At 49.1% G+C, this 15,697-nt stretch overlaps 1 protein-coding gene across 1 annotated transcript in view; it reads left to right on the forward strand.

Annotated features, from left to right (window-relative positions):
• Positions 1-5,435: 5,435 nt before the first annotated feature.
• The window catches only part of LOC146797091 (deoxyribonuclease-1-like), a 54,562-nt gene continuing 44,300 nt past the window's right edge, over positions 5,436-15,697 (forward strand). The window contains exon 1 of the mRNA XM_085630301.1: positions 5,436-6,391. The gene's annotated coding sequence lies outside the window, so the exon portion shown is untranslated. The remainder of the gene's footprint in view (positions 6,392-15,697) is intronic.

Consider the following 15,697-nt stretch of genomic DNA (forward strand, 5'->3'; position numbering starts at 1 on the left):
CAGGTCAAGAGGCTGAGAAGTATGAAGGGGCGGACACGCTGGGGTCAATGCAGAATGCTGAGGAAAAAAAGGTTGCAAAGGAACAGGGTGTTGTAAGGATCGTGTCTTCCAGCGCAAAGACCCTTTTCATTCCATTGAATTCATCACAATACATGACCAGTTCATCACTTGTTACATGTGCTATTGAACATGCAACAAGCAATGAATTGATATTTCATCAAATGCACGCTTCTGGCATTGCTTTTATCCTGTAAATGTATAATGAATATGTCTGATAAGCAACATCAATCAAAACCCATTCAAAATAAATTAATGACACTTTAGCTTAGAAATTATTCCAAGAAGTCGTACATCCTATGACTTTTTCCCTCCATAATTCTTTTATTTTCATCACTTGCTTTTAGGCTTCTTTCTTTTAGTTTTAGGTTCTCAGACACATACAGTACAGGTTCCATTTTACCTATAGTCTCTGTTTTAGTTCGCCTGTCCAGCCTGTTTACCTTTGTGTCTGAATCTATCCTCGGTAATGGAGGGCGTCATCTTAGACCATGGAGGCTCCGTCTTTGGCAATGGAGGCTGCCATTTTTACTCAAATTATGCAGGATCATCAACACGGTGAAAGTATCAAGTCATTCAGATACAGACATCAACAAAACCCCCAGAACTTCATCAATCGGGGACGGGTACCTTTTTCAAGGTCATATAACAACCACAACCCAAATAATGTGGTCTATATTGAAGTAATTTTACCTTATTAGTACATCCACCAATATATGTGATTATGTCATAAGATATAATATCACTACCACTTGACCACTTAGTTAGGAGAGAAACATCACCCAGGTCGTAGACGCAGATCCAGATGAGTACGGCACCAGATTCCATCTCGACTGAAGACGCCTCCAGAAAGACTCCCCGAGGCTCTACAAAGCATTCCATGCTGCCTTCACTACTAGTGCCAGGAGTGTGTTCTCTCGTACACACAATCGCCTCGCTCTTAGCCCCGTGCTCGAAATAGCTGACAAGCTGTTCCAAACAGACAACAAACCCTGTTGTCCAGGTATGCGCAGCACCTCTAAAACTCAGGCTCATTATGTATTCATTTGCTAGAACTAGCATAGCGCTTAGAGATAGCACAGTGAGCGTTTAAGGGCTACAAATTGTGATGTTACCATTTTTCCCTGTTTTCACTGCTATTGAAAAACTTAGCTGTTTCTTATAATCTGCTGTGATGTTACCAATATTGTATGCACTAGACTCCGGCATTTTAAAATAACTATTTCAAAATAAACATGTTCAACTACATATTCTGTTTCTAGTGATCTTGAGTGTGTAAATCATTAATAAATGATCGCTTGGGTTACCACTGCATCCCCGCTAGTAACCCAAAAGCACTGACACCACCTCATCAATGTACTGGGTGGGGGTTCGACTGTTTTTCACATTCAGCACTGGTGCATTGAACTAAATTCACTTGTGTCACCCGTGGGTGTCAAAACAAACCTTGTAGAGCTCAGCCAGAAACTCAGTTTATGCAACATTTGGTGCTTCAATGTGTGGTGTTCCGATTTCATGGACTTTTTAGTGTTTCTGAATGCACACTCAAAAGATCAATTTTACGTTTAAAAAAATGGATGTCCAGCATAATATTGGGGTTAAACCTACTTCTTAAATAGAGAGCACCATTTAACATAGGCTTGTTAAGCGCTTGACTGATAAAGGTTATTCCCCATTTGACTTCTGACTATAAATCTCACATTTATTGAATCCATTTGAAAATGTGGTGCACGTAGCTCTTATCGTGATAGGAGTTATTTCAAGCCACAAACACGTCTTTTGCTTGATGTGCGCCTATCAGGAAGAGGGGGTGAAACCTTGTAGAGCTGAGCCAGAGGCAAGGACAGGCCGTGAGGAGAGACCTGTGTGGGGGATGCTCTCCTTGACCTCTGGAGAGCCCTGTGTGGGGGACGCTCTCCTTGACCTCTGGAGAACCCTGTGTGGGGGACGCTCTCCTTGGCCTCTGGAGAACCCTGTGTGGGGGACGCTCTCCTTGGCCTCTGGAGAGCCCTGTGTGGGGGACGCTCTCCTGGGCCAGTGGAGAGCCCTGTGTGGGGGACACTCTCCTTGACCTCTGGAGAGCCCTGTGTGAGGGACGCTCTCCTTGGCCTCTGGAGAGCCCTGTGTGGGGGACTCTCTCCTTGACCTCTGGAGAGACCTGTGTGGGGGACGCTCTCCTTGACCTCTGGAGAGAGCCCTGTGTGGGGGACGCTCTCCTTGACCTCTGGAGAGCCCTGTGTGGGGGACGTGCTCCTTGGCCTCTGGACCTTGACCTCTGGAGAGCCCTGTGTGGGGGACACTCTCCTTGGCCTCTAGACAGCTCTGTGTGGGGGACGCTCTCCTTGGCCTCTGGAGAGCCCTGTGTGGGGGACACTCTCCTTGGCCTCTGGACAGCCCTGTGTGGGGGACGCTCTCCTTGGCCTCTGGAGAGCCCTGTGTGGGGGACGCTCTCCTTGGGCTCTGGACCTTGGCCTCTGGAGAGCCCTGTGTGGGGGACGCTCTCCTTGGCCTCTGGAGAGACCTGTGTGGGGGACGCTCTCCTTGGGCTCTGGACCTTGGCCTCTGGAGAGCCCTGTGTGGGGGACACTCTCCTTGACCTCTGGAGAGCCCTGTGTGGGGGACGCGCTCCTTGGCCTCTGGACCTTGACCTCTGGAGAGCCCTGTGTGAGGGACGCTCTCCGTGGCCTCTGGAGAGCCCTGTGTGGGGGACGCTCTCCTTGACCTCTGGAGAGCCCTGTGTGAGGGACGCTCTCCTTGGCCTCTAGACAGCTCTGTGTGGGGGACGCTCTCCTTGGCCTCTGGAGAGCCCTCTGTGGGGGATGCTCTCCTTGACCTCTGGAGAGAGCCCTGTGTGGGGGACGCTCTCCTTGACCTCTGGAGAGCCCTGTGTGGGGGATGCGCTCCTTGGCCTCTAGACAGCTCTGTGTGGGGGACGCTCTCCGTGGCCTCTGGAGAGCCCTGTGGGGGGGACGCTCTCCTTGACCTCTGGAGAGCCCTGTGTGGGGGACGCGCTCCTTGGCCTCTGGACCTTGACCTCTGGAGAGCCCTGTGTGGGAGATGCTCTCCTTGGCCTTTGGAGAGCCCTGTGTGGGGGACGCTCTCCTTGACCTCTGGAGAGCCCTGTGTGGGGGACGCTCTCCTTGGCCTCTGGACAGCCCTGTGTGGGGGACGCTCTCCTTGGCCTCTGGAGAGCCCTGTGTGGGGCACGCTCTCCTTGGCCTCTGGAGAGACCTGTGTGGGGGACGCTCTCCTTGGGATCTGGACCTTGGCCTCTGGAGAGCCCTGTGTGGGGGACGCTCTCCTTGACCTCTGGAGAGCCCTGTGTGGGGGACGCTCTCCTTGGCCTCTGGAGAGCCCTGTGTGGGGGACGCTCTCCTTGACCTCTGGAGAGCCCTGTGTGAGCGACGCTCTCCTTGACCTCTGGAGAGCCCTGTGTGGGGGACACTCTCCTTGACCTCTGGAGAGCCCTGTGTGGGGGACGCTCTCCTTGACCTCTGGAGAGCCCTGTGTGGGGGGCGCTCTCCTTGACCTCTGGAGAGCCCTGTGTGGGGGACGCTCTCCTTGACCTCTGGAGAGCCCTGTGTGGGGGACACTCTCCTTGACCTCTGGAGAGAGCCCTGTGTGGGGGACGCTCTCCTTGACCTCTGGAGAGCCCTGTGTGGGGGACACTCTCCTTGACCTCTGGAGAGCCCTGTGTGGGGGACGCTCTCCTTGGCCTCTGGACAGCCCTGTGTGGGGGACGCTCTGGACCTTGGCCTCTGGAGAGCCCTGCATGGGGCACGCTCTACTTGGCCTCTGGAGAGACCTGTGTGGGGGACGCTCTCCTTGGGATCTGGACCTTGGCCTCTGGAGAGCCCTGTGTGGGGGACGCTCTCCTTGACCTCTGGAGAGCCCTGTGTGAGCGACGCTCTCCTTGACCTCTGGAGAGCCCTGTGTGGGGAATGCTCTCCTTGACCTCTGGAGAGCCCTGTGTGGGGGACGCTCTCCTTGGCCTCTGGAGAGCCCTGTGTGGGGGACGCTCTCCTTGACCTCTGGAGAGCCCTGTGTGAGCGACGCTCTCCTTGACCTCTGGAGAGCCCTGTGTGGGGGACGCTCTCCTTGACCTCTGGAGAGCCCTGTGTGGGGGACGCTCTCCTTGACCTCTGGAGAGCCCTGTGTGGGGGACACTCTCCTTGACCTCTGGAGAGAGCCCTGTGTGGGGGACGCTCTCCTTGACCTCTGGAGAGCCCTGTGTGGGGGACACTCTCCTTGACCTCTGGAGAGAGCCCTGTGTGGGGGACACTCTCCTTGACCTCTGGAGAGAGCCCTGTGTGGGGGACGCTCTCCTTGACCTCTGGAGAGCCCTGTGTGGGGGACGCTCTCCTTGGCCTCTGGAGAGCCCTGTGTGAGCAACGCTCTCCTTGACCTCTGGAGAGCCCTGTGTGGGGGACACTCTCCTTGACCTCTGGAGAGAGCCCTGTGTGGGGGACACTCTCCTTGACCTCTGGAGAGAGCCCTGTGTGGGGGACGCTCTCCTTGGCCTCTGGAGAGCCCTGTGTGGGGGACGCTCTCCTTCGCCTCTGGAGAGCCCTGTGTGGGGGACGCTCTCCTTGGCCTCTGGAGAGCCCTGTGTGGGGGACGCTCTCCGTGGCCCCTGGAGAGCCCTGTGTGGGGGACGCTCTCCTTGACCTCAGGCGCTGCACACGTGTAAAGGGCCCAGAATCCTAACTTTATGAAAGAGGGAAGTGTTTGAAGGAACCTGGAAAGAGGACGGAAAGATGAGGCTGAGGAGAGACGTGTGCGACAGACAGCCTAATGATTTCAATATCTTACTTTCTAAACACCCAGAGATGTTGAAACATATTATAATCCAGTGAGCGCCGATGTTAGTTCGTTATTTTAACTTCGCTTAAAACAGATTCTCAAAGGTGTGAAAAAAGTTCCTGCAGATTTCCCATATTTTCCACTACCGCTCAGCCTCTGCACATGGCACACTGTATTCAGTGTGCACTGTGTGCGTGCAAATGCACGTGACAACACAGTGTGCACTACAGCGCCTCCCCGGCTGTCCCAGGCTTCGCTGAGTTCATTCCCTCTTGCTTTTGTCTCCCCCAGCTCTGCCGGGCCCTCCCCGCCCAGTCCCTGCTGGCTCCCTCCTACCATGAATTGTTATTGAGGGTTGTGAATGACTGAGTGGGGGTGGGGGCCGCTGTGAACCGTACACGAGTGCACACAGCAGCGTCACAACACCCAAGCGCTACAGATTCTAGACAGAGGCTGCTGACAGAGCGCTGACAGGGCACCACGTGTGCGCCACACACGAGGACAGGCCGGAGCTCTGTGACAGGGGCTACAGCGCTGTGAGGCGGCCAGAGAACAGCTGTGGAGGGAGAGGAGCTGTCACTGGGAGAGGGAGCAGTCACTTGGAGAGGGTGCTGTCACTGTAAGAGAGCAGTCACTGACAGAGGGAGCAGTCACTGGAAGAGCACCAGGGAGAGGGTGCAGTCACTGGGAGAGGGAAAAGTCACTGGGAGAGGGAGCAGTCACTGGAAGAGGGAGAAGTCACTGGGAGAGGGAGCAGTCACTGGGAGAGGAATCAATCACTGGGGGAGACCTGGGAGAAGGTGCAGTCACAGGGAGAGGGCCCAGCTAATGGGAGAGGGAGAAATCACTGGAAGAGAGAGCAGTCACCAGGAGAGCATCAGAGAGAAGGTGCAGTCACTGGGAGAGGGAGAAGTCCCTGGGAGAAGGAAGCAGTAAATGGGAGAGGGACAAGTCACTGGGAGAGGAAGCAGTCACTGGGAGAGGGAGAAGTCCCTGGGAGAAGGAAGCAGTAAATGGGAGAGGGTCCAGTGACTGGTAGAGGGAGCAGTCATTAGGAAAGCACCAGGGAGAAGCTGCAGTCACTGGGAGAAAAACCAAGGAGAGGGAGCAGTCACTGGGAGAGGGAGCAGTCACTAGGCGAGGGAGCAGTCACTGGGAGAGGAAGCAGTCAGTGGAGGAGGGAGCAGTCACTAGGAAAGCACCCAGGAGAAGGTTCGGTCACTGGGAGAGGGTCCCGTCACTGGGAGAGCACCAAGGAGAGGGAGCAGTGACTGGGAGAGGGTGCAGTCCCTGGCAGTGGGAGCAGTCACAGGGAGAGGGCGCTGTCACTAGGGGTGCACCTGGAAGAGTCTGGCACTGCTGGGAGAGGGTGCTTTTTCTGGGATAGTATACCGTGACTCGGAGAGCACCAGGGAGAGGGTGCCCTCACCAGAGAGCACCTCACAAGGCTTGTGTGAGAGCCCAACCGCTGGGGAGCACATTGGAGAGCGTGTCTTCGACTGCACGTGCAGGGAGTGAGCGATGCACGGAGGTAGGTGATGGTGCTCTGTGCACCAATGTGTGGTTGTGAGCAGCTGCAGGGTCTCTCTTACAGCACGACCAGGGCCGGCTTTAGGGCGGTGTGACCGGTGCACCCCCACCTGGCGCTCAGTTTAAAAAAGTGCCTGCTTGTGTGTCCAGCAGTTTTCAGGCAACAATAAAATTGTCCAGATAACTCTGGTGAGGAAGAGTGTTCCTGCTGGAGCATGGTCAGTTTTGTTTAGTGTTAGTTTTGAACTCATCATACAGTAGCACAGAGGGCTAAGATACCTGCTGCAAAGAACATGTACTATGCAGATCACAGAACTGTATTTTAAGTGGATAGCTCAGTGGGTTACTGTTTATGTCACAGAGATCCTTTTGTTACTTGCAGTTCATAAGTTGCAACTCGAATATAGCAGAGTGACCCATGAACTGTCATCAAAGAGCTGCATGGTTTAGGTTATACCATTATGGGGCATATTTACAAGGGATTATCACCGCCAGAACTTCACTTTTTCCGACGGTCTGGTAGTGTTAACTCCTTCACCTTATTTACAAGGCAGCGTTAAGCCCCTTAATGTGGCTTAACGCCGCCTTGTAAATAATGCCTCTATTCATGCAGCAGTTAGCGTGAAAGGGGCGTGCAATGGGAATTCCACCGCAACACCAATTTCTTTTTGATGCATCCACATATTTACAAGGTATGGCACAGCGCCAAAAATATTACCAGGGAATACCTAATCTTAAGCAGGCGATACGAGGAGAAATGTTTTATTTCTCCTTGTATGTTGCTCTTTTGACGTGTGTTGCACTCTGCTGCATACATAGATAAAGCAAATTGCGTGTAAAGATTGTTTATATGCAGGAAGGTGTCCTTTCCCGCACATAAACAATAGCCCCTGCAGCGCAGCCATCCAAGCAAAATGGCACTAGGTTGCCTGCGCTGGCGCTAGGCAGCTTTATTAGCAGCAGCGCCAGGGGGTAACGCAGGGGTGCGGCTCCTTCTTGCAAATACGGTGCATTCCTGCATTTTAAACCATCAGGTCACGTACTTACCTATTTTGGCGTAACACCGCGCTCCGGCCAGCTTCTTGTAAATATGCTCCTATGTTTTTTCCTCATTCTTTTGGTATCCCAATGTTGCTAAAAAGGGTTAGAAATACATTCTTATTAGTAAATCCAATCCCAGTGCTTAATTTGAGTGGGTGGTTTCCAGTACTCTGCACCATCACTTAATTCTCAACACCGGCACTAATGAGAGTCCAACACATGGTGGCGCTATCTGTCAAATTTTGAGCTGAGCACAACAGTGTTTAATAAGTCAATATACATTCAAAACACTTTACCCTTATCATTTTATCTTACAGACAACCATCTCTATTTCAGAAAAAATAACATGGTTTTTCAGAAGATAATGCTTTTCCTGTTCATGTTCATATCAGTTCTGTTCTCACAATCGAAAGGAATAGGGAGCCTTCTAGCGCTGTGATATCCCCCAGGGGGTGAGTGTTGCGCGCTATAAATACTGTAAATAAATAGGCTGTCCAGCTTGAGTTCGTACTTTCCCATACCAAAGCTGTGTTTACAGTATTCTTCCACAAACTCGCTTTCTGTAATAAACAGGCCTGTAAATCTTGTTCTTATCTCATCACATTTGCAGGGCATTCAAAGACTGAAATGTTAGGCGCTGTCTTCCGAGGTTCACTTGTTTTTCTTGTTACTGAAACCTACCCTCCTCCTCTTGTCGCTAAGGAACCTCCGTGCCTCTCGAAAAGCCTTTGAATTTTGTGGCACATTGTACACCTGTTTATGGTTTCATTTTGCCACAGAAGCATGGGAAATGTGACAGTTTGTGTTCATGCTATGTTTGCTTCATTCCATGTTTTGAAAATATTGTTTCATTCCCTGTGTGCCTGCTGCTGACACCTTACCTGCCTGCCCTGGTTCCAATCTTCGTGTCTGTTGACCGTCTCCCTCCCGCTGCCGCCATTCCACCGCGGCCGCTGTGAGGAGGGGAGACTACATCCCCCAGCTTTCCCTGTGGCAGAAGAGGTAGCCGCTTCCTGTACTTTGGCGCCTGGAGGCGTTATAAACTTCAGCTGGGCTACCGCCTCGCGGGACCGCGCGCGGGTCCGCGCCGGGCTAAGCCCGGGCAAAGGGCGGGCCCTCTGTAGCCCTCAGGTGCCGAGGGAGACCGGACCGGGCTCACCCCCTTAAAGGTGCTTGTGATTTTATTGGAACACACTAATTCGTGAGCTGGCATTCACTCCCTTGTTCTGTACCCTTTGTTCTTTTTGCATGTTTTACCCATAGCGAGCTACCTCATTTATAGCTGTTAACTCGACCCATAGTCCAACCACAGCTGTATTATCTTTAACATGGCTGGAGGCGCTAACAAGGGGACCCTAGATAGTTATTTATTTAGGGTCAACTCGGGATTAGAACGGGAATTAATCTTTGCTGAACTAAGGGCAAAGCGCCGTAGCTCTATTGAGCTTATCAAAAACTCGCCATCCCTCGTGGGTTCTTTGCACTCAGCCACTTCCCCACCTAGGAGTTGCCACTCCCAAAATGAAGACCTAGATAACTCCAGCAATGATGATCTCCCAATCCTATCACAAAATTTAACCTCCTTACCCGAATTAAATAATGTCCAGTCCCTAACTGCACCACTTCTACTCCCTAATTCAGTCTCAGAGCCAGTACTCTCAATTGAGTCACCACCACAAGCTGTTAAGCTTCCACCTCAAAAGGGTAACACACCGTGGCAATCTAAATTTTCAGGTACACCACCTAAAAAAAGGAGAAAGAGAGGTAGTGAGCCGTTAAAGAGTAAAAAAAAGAGTAACCACTCTGATTTGGTTTCAACTGCTAAGGGTCCTTCAACTTGTACTGATAAAACATCTTTCCCAGTTACTCCCGTTCCTTGCTTAGCAAATGATATATCTATTGCGGAGGTATTGGGTAATGTCGAACAGCTATTTAGATCTCTCATTTTACCTATTCTCGAGAGATTAAAAACAATAGTTAATAGACTTGATAATCTAGAATCGCTAATAGGTAATAACAGGGAATTAATCAAGAATTTTGCAAAGCCAGTGATGGTGCCCCCTATTACTACAGCACCTGTTGTATCATCCCCCATTGTACCATCTCTAAACTCTGTTTCTCAAAATCATCCTAGTATTAATAATCTAAATAATAAAAGTATAGGAAGAGTCATTACTTCCAAATCATTGCAACACTCTACTTCAAATAAAGATAGAGAGTCTTTGAGGGAAGACAACTTAATTCAATCTGGTACAACACGTGATAAAAAAGGTAAAATTCCATCTCCTACTGCAAAGAAACGCAAGGGGCTCCAATTAGAACTGCCACCTGAAGCAGTTCCCCTTGTGGTTGTTCTCGCGGGAGTCCCAGCATTAAAAGAGGGGACAACCGAAGGTTACTTGCAGTTAAAAAATAAAGTTATTCATTGGCTTGGTCAGAACCGCCCTCTTCCTTTGTATATAAATGGCGAAATTCTACATGTACGGCGTCTCTCTTGGTTGGGAAACACACCTAAGAATATAAACGGGGATATTGTAATAATTAATTTCAGAGACCCCAGAGCCGTCAGCCATATTCTTAATTGGCATAGGAACAATGCGAGGTCTTTTATTTCTACCTGGGAATTGACATATTTTTACCCAAGAACTCAAATAGTTCCCTCTGCTATTCCACGGGCTCCACTTTGTAAACAGTCAATCCTGTAATTTCTCTTGGAAACCGCTATGAGGTTCTAGCAAATCTTGAAGAAGTGGATTGACATAACCACCATAAGGGCCCAATGACAGTCATCCAAGAGACTTCTTTTGATTTACCTTCCCCTCCCAACGAGCTAGGAAACTTACCACTAGAAACAAGTGTTGGTATTTGTATTAATCCCCTTATTTCCCTTGATCCTCCGTTATTAACTAACCCCCCGGTTGGCACTGGGGATAACATGGGGAAGCTACTTTCATGGAACATTGCTGGGTTGGCCTCTAAACTGATATCTGACGACTGGCTTTGTTTCGTTAATGACTTTGACCTATGTATATTTCAAGAGACCTGGCTATGTGAACCATCTTTCGCTCAGGGATATTTGAATTACTCTGTGCCTGCTTTAAAAGGTCCAAAGGGGAGACCTATGGGTGGATTAACTATATGGGTCCGTCAGAGTCTAAAGTTAGTTGTCAAAGCCATTGACACCAGCCATAGAGACATTCAATTAATCAGAATGAACCTAGATAAATTGGGAATGCTTGACATTTACAATGTTTATGTGAGGAGTAATAGGGGAGGGAGATCTGAGGTTTTAGCGGCCTTGGGACGCCTCCTTGATATTCACTCTCTAAACAATAACATTGTCATTGCGGGTGATTTTAATAGAACATTCGAACCCCTAGCTACTGAAGATGATTTTCTTGGGGACGAAGAAGATCGGCAATGGGGAGTTCCCAAGTTGGAGCTCAAATCGGTTGTGCACTGGACCGATGATGTGATTAGTTTGAATGCCCTCTGCTATGAAAAGGGCTTAAGAGCTCTAAATGGGAGGACTCGAAGTGATAAAAATGGGACCAATACATTTGATAACGGGCGATACAAAAGTAGAATTGACTATGTTTTATGTAGTCTTAAATTATGGCGGTTGATCTGCGACATGGAGGTTGTTTGGAGGAGTGAGAGTGACCACAACCCCCTGTGTGCAGATCATAAATGGTGGTTTTTTACCAACCGGACCATTGGCCCGACTGAGCTTGCCCCTCCTTTGACTGTCCCCACTAATGATATGCACAGATTAAGGTGGGCAAACATAGTGACTAACCAACTGGCCATTGCTAACATCAGTGGCGAAGTAGATAAAGCAATACTAGCCATTGAGCATATTAATTCATCTAGCACCGGGTTGGGTAGAGTAGTTGAAATACACGACTCTCTCTTTTGTGCAATAAAAAACCACTTCCTTAAGCCAGTGAAAAATAAAGGAAAGAGAGTCGCAAAGCCTGCTAAGTGGTATAATGACCAATGTAGAGATGCTCGACTAGCTCTAGGAACCGCCATAAAGGGGAGGCAGTCTACTGCCATTCGATTTGCTAGAAAGGAATATAAAGCTAGTATATCAAAGGCAAAGAAAGCCTGGGACGAGCATCATTGGTCTGAGCTAAAGATAGCTAGTGACAGGAACGATTCCAGGTTATTCTGGAGCATCATTAAGTGGGGAAGTTCGGGTTTACCCATACCCCCAAATAACAATGTACCGGAAGATGAATGGGTAAAATTCGTTAAAAATCAGTATGCTGAGTCAAATAAAGTCGTCACAGGGTCAGATATAAGTTTAATTCAATTTAAAGATAATTTCTTTAGTATCAAAGAGATTATGATGGCCCTCAGCTCAGTGTCTGGTGGACGCGCCCCAGGACTTGATGGTGTCCCAGCTGATGTCTTTATCAATGATAAAGAGCGCTGGTGTAAGTATATACATCTCCTTATTAATGCAATTGCGCAGGGTGCAGCGGTACCAACATCTTGGCAGGGTGCGGTAATAATACCCGTGTTCAAGAAAGGCGACCGGTCCCAGCCGGGCAACTACAGGCCGATAAGCCTTATTGACACTATCCAAAAGGTTGTGGGACGCGTGATTGTCAATAGGCTCCTTGACTGAGCCGAGGAGACCAACGCCCTGTCACCCTTCCAGGCAGGATTCCGTCGGTCCACAAGCACGGTGGACCAGGTTTTCCGCTTTACCCTGTTGCAATGGAGGACCGTGGTGCTGGGCGAGGGCAGCTTGTACGCAGCTTTTGTTGATCTGCGGGCTGCCTTCGACCTAGTTCCCCGGACCAAGCTGTGGTTGGTTCTTAAGGACCAGGGCCTACAGAAGAGTTACTGTCACTAATAATGAGGCTTCATGAAACAAATTTTGCCAAGATTCAGTGGGGGGGGGATATGGTTCGGTGACTGTGGATTTTCCAGTTGAACGGGGTGTTCGACAAGGATGTTCAATGGCTCCCATCCTTTTTACATTGTACATCAACGATGTTGCCCGTATGCTCTCTGCACAGGTGGATGCTCCCCCTATAGCTGGCTCAAAAATGCCTATTTTAATGTTTGCAGACGACACGCAGACAAGCGGTCTGCAGTGTGCTTTGTCTATTTTTGACCAATTTTGCAGGGAGTATGGCTTAGAGGTCAACACAGCTAAAACAAAACTTATGACTTTTAATCCCCATCGTAGCTTTAAATCCAAAATTACTATGAATGGCCGCCCGCTAGAGGTGATGAATACTTTTACGTACCTAGGACTACACATATCTAGTGAGAATAAATGGCGCCAGCATATAGACATTGCTACACTTAGACATAGGCAATTGTCCGGTGCCATTAGCTCAGAGCATAGAAAATCTTTGACCAAACCAGTAAAACCTGTACTTCAGGTTTATGAAGCGAAGGCTCTAGGCTCTGCACTCTACGGGGCTGAGCTATGGGGCTTCGAGAAGGTGGCTGCACTTCAAACCTCGGAAAATAAATTTCTTCGGGCAATAACCGGTGTCCCTAAAAGTTCACCTTTGTTGCCCCTCAGATATGACCTGGGTAGAAGAGCAGTCACAGATTTGGTTAGGCTCCGTCCGATTTTGAATTGGTGAAGGCTATGGACGACACCAGTGCTCTCCCACTATGCTGAGGGATTCCTAGATATTATTAGAATAGATGTATTCCACAAAATTAGTTGGCTTAAATCACTTAAGTTAACTTTGACTGAGCTTGGTATGTGCTCGCTTTGGGAAGATCCTGTGGGAGCAACTTTTCCATCCAAAAGCATTCTGAAAGAAATTTATTGGGAGATGGTAGCCTCTCGGTATTGGAATAGTTCTAGCGCTGGATCTATGGCTGGAGGATTTCTAGAAGATGTATCCTTGCCTGGAACCCTACTGGGATATCATAACTAGACCAGGTGATAGAAAGCTCCTTTTTCAACTAAGAGCAGGTGCACTACCCCTCAGATATTTGGTAGCCAAATGGGAAGGTGGATCCTGTGATAGCTGCCCTGCATGTGGCACCACCAAAGAAACAATTGGTCATTTTCTATTCTCTTGTAAAGTTTATCTGGTTCCAAGACGCATCTGGTTATCTCCGATGTGTAAAAACTTGGGGACTACTAGTAGTATTGTTGCTCTGCGTATTATACGCACCAGCACTTTGTCATGGATCACAATAGCTACCGCGAAGTATCTTGGATGGGCGTGGTCGATTAGACAGAGACTGCTAGTCACTTGACTATTCTCTGTTATGATCCTTTGTCTATATTTCCAACCTGTATTCCTTTAAAAAAGAAGGAATTTTTAACCAAGATAAATTTTAAACTTTTTATCATTTTTTAACTGTCTATAGGTATAGTACGTAACTCTTAAATTAGAACTGTTAATCAAGTTAGAAATTGTAAAACGTATGTCTTGTATTGTGATATCATGTGGCTGCAAATTTAATTCTATTTTAAAATGTTGCACAAATTTTTATTCTTTTTTTCTGTTGTATGTATTCTGCTTTTATGATTGAAATATCGAATAAAGCATACTTTGACTTGACTTTAAATCGTGCGTTTATAGTGGACTGAATGCCAAGATTGTGGTATTTCTTTCAATCAGGGCGAAAGAAGAAAATACAGATATAATTATATGCGGGACACTCAAAGAGATGGTGGCATAATGGCAAATGAGTCAGTAAATCAACCGGCCGGTGCCTCTGAAAGGCCGGCAGGTGCCCTGCGTCACACTTGTTACATATGACTGACTCACTCCAGCCCATTTGTCCTTTCCACAAATCACAGATCAGTTTATGTGCCAGTGTGGTCGTGAGTACATCTATGCAGACAGCTGCTGGGTTTACAGCTTGGTGACGGAGTATACAACAGAAAGTTGTCTTACATTAACACATCAGTGTCTCCACGAAACGTGTTCCTGCAATAAAGGAGTTTGTTGAGAGACAGGGATATCTTTGAGGGATGTTCACAAAGAAGTCTCAATACACCCATTTCCTTCTAACCTTCTTGTAGTGACGAAGCTACATCGCTCTGGTCAACCGCCATGGCATATGCCACTGAGCTCCCACATTTCAGCAGAGGGGGGGAGGGGGGGGGGGGACTCATACAGATTAACGGATCGTTTTTTAGATCAATGCAGACATATAGGAACCCCAAAAGGAAACCTACAGAGTTGTGCACAGTATGCTGTGATTAAAAGCCATCCTCTGAAAAATGTAAAATATAAGGCATCATTTATTTATCTAGAACAGGGCTTTGCATTATGAATGTAAGCGTCACCCCACCGATATGTACCTCTTATGACTGGCCATTTCTATAGCATGTATATAGCCAACCAGTGACACTCGAAAGATGTATTAGAACAATTCAGAGATCAACCTCGAATGCTATTTTGAGCAAAGCACCCAGCAAAAGCCTCATTCATGCCTGCATAGCAAACATTAGTTTACATGTTAGTGGCCAGATCAATGGCATAGATGTGCTCACTCAATGAAAACAAGCATTGGTCCCCACCCTGAAACATGCATACCCTGCCCCCGTGAGTAGAAAAATCCATCAGCTGAGGACAGATTCTGCAGGAGTAAATCTATTTATGTGCTCAAATTCGGATTAATGATGCCAGTTTCCCTTATTAAGGTTGGTCCCTGCACCTCAGTGAACCTGAGGTGTGCAAGCAGCCATGCGACCCTGCCCTACGAGTCCAAGCGACTCTGCCCTACGAGTCCAAGCGACTCTGCCCTACGAGTCCAAGCGACTCTGCCCTACGAGTCCAAGCGACTCTGCCCTACGAGTCCAAGCGACTCTGCCCCTACGAGTCCAAGCGACTCTGCCCTACGAGTCCAAGCGACTCTGCCCTACGAGTCCAAGCGACTCTGCCCTACGAGTCCATGAGACCCTGCCCATACGATTCCAAGCGACTCTGCCCCTACGAGTCCAAGCGACTCTGCCCTACAAGTCCAAGCGACTCTGCCCTACGAGTCCAAGCGACTCTGCCCTACGAGTCCAAGCGACTCTGCCCTACGAGTCCAAGCGACTCTGCCCTACGTGTCCATGCGACCCTGCCCATAAGAGTCCAAGCGACTCTGCTCCTACGAGTCCAAGCGACTCTGCCCCTACGAGTCCAAGCGACTCTGCCCTACGAGTCCAAGCGACTCTGCCCTACGAGTCCAAGCGACTCTGCCCTACGAGTCCAAGCGACTCTGCCCTACGAGTCCATGCGACCCTGCCCATAAGAGTCCAAGCGACTCTGCTCCTACG

The sequence above is a fragment of the Triturus cristatus genome, chromosome 10 (assembly GCF_964204655.1).
Source record: "Triturus cristatus chromosome 10, aTriCri1.1, whole genome shotgun sequence".
Lineage (NCBI taxonomy): Eukaryota > Metazoa > Chordata > Amphibia > Caudata > Salamandridae > Triturus > Triturus cristatus.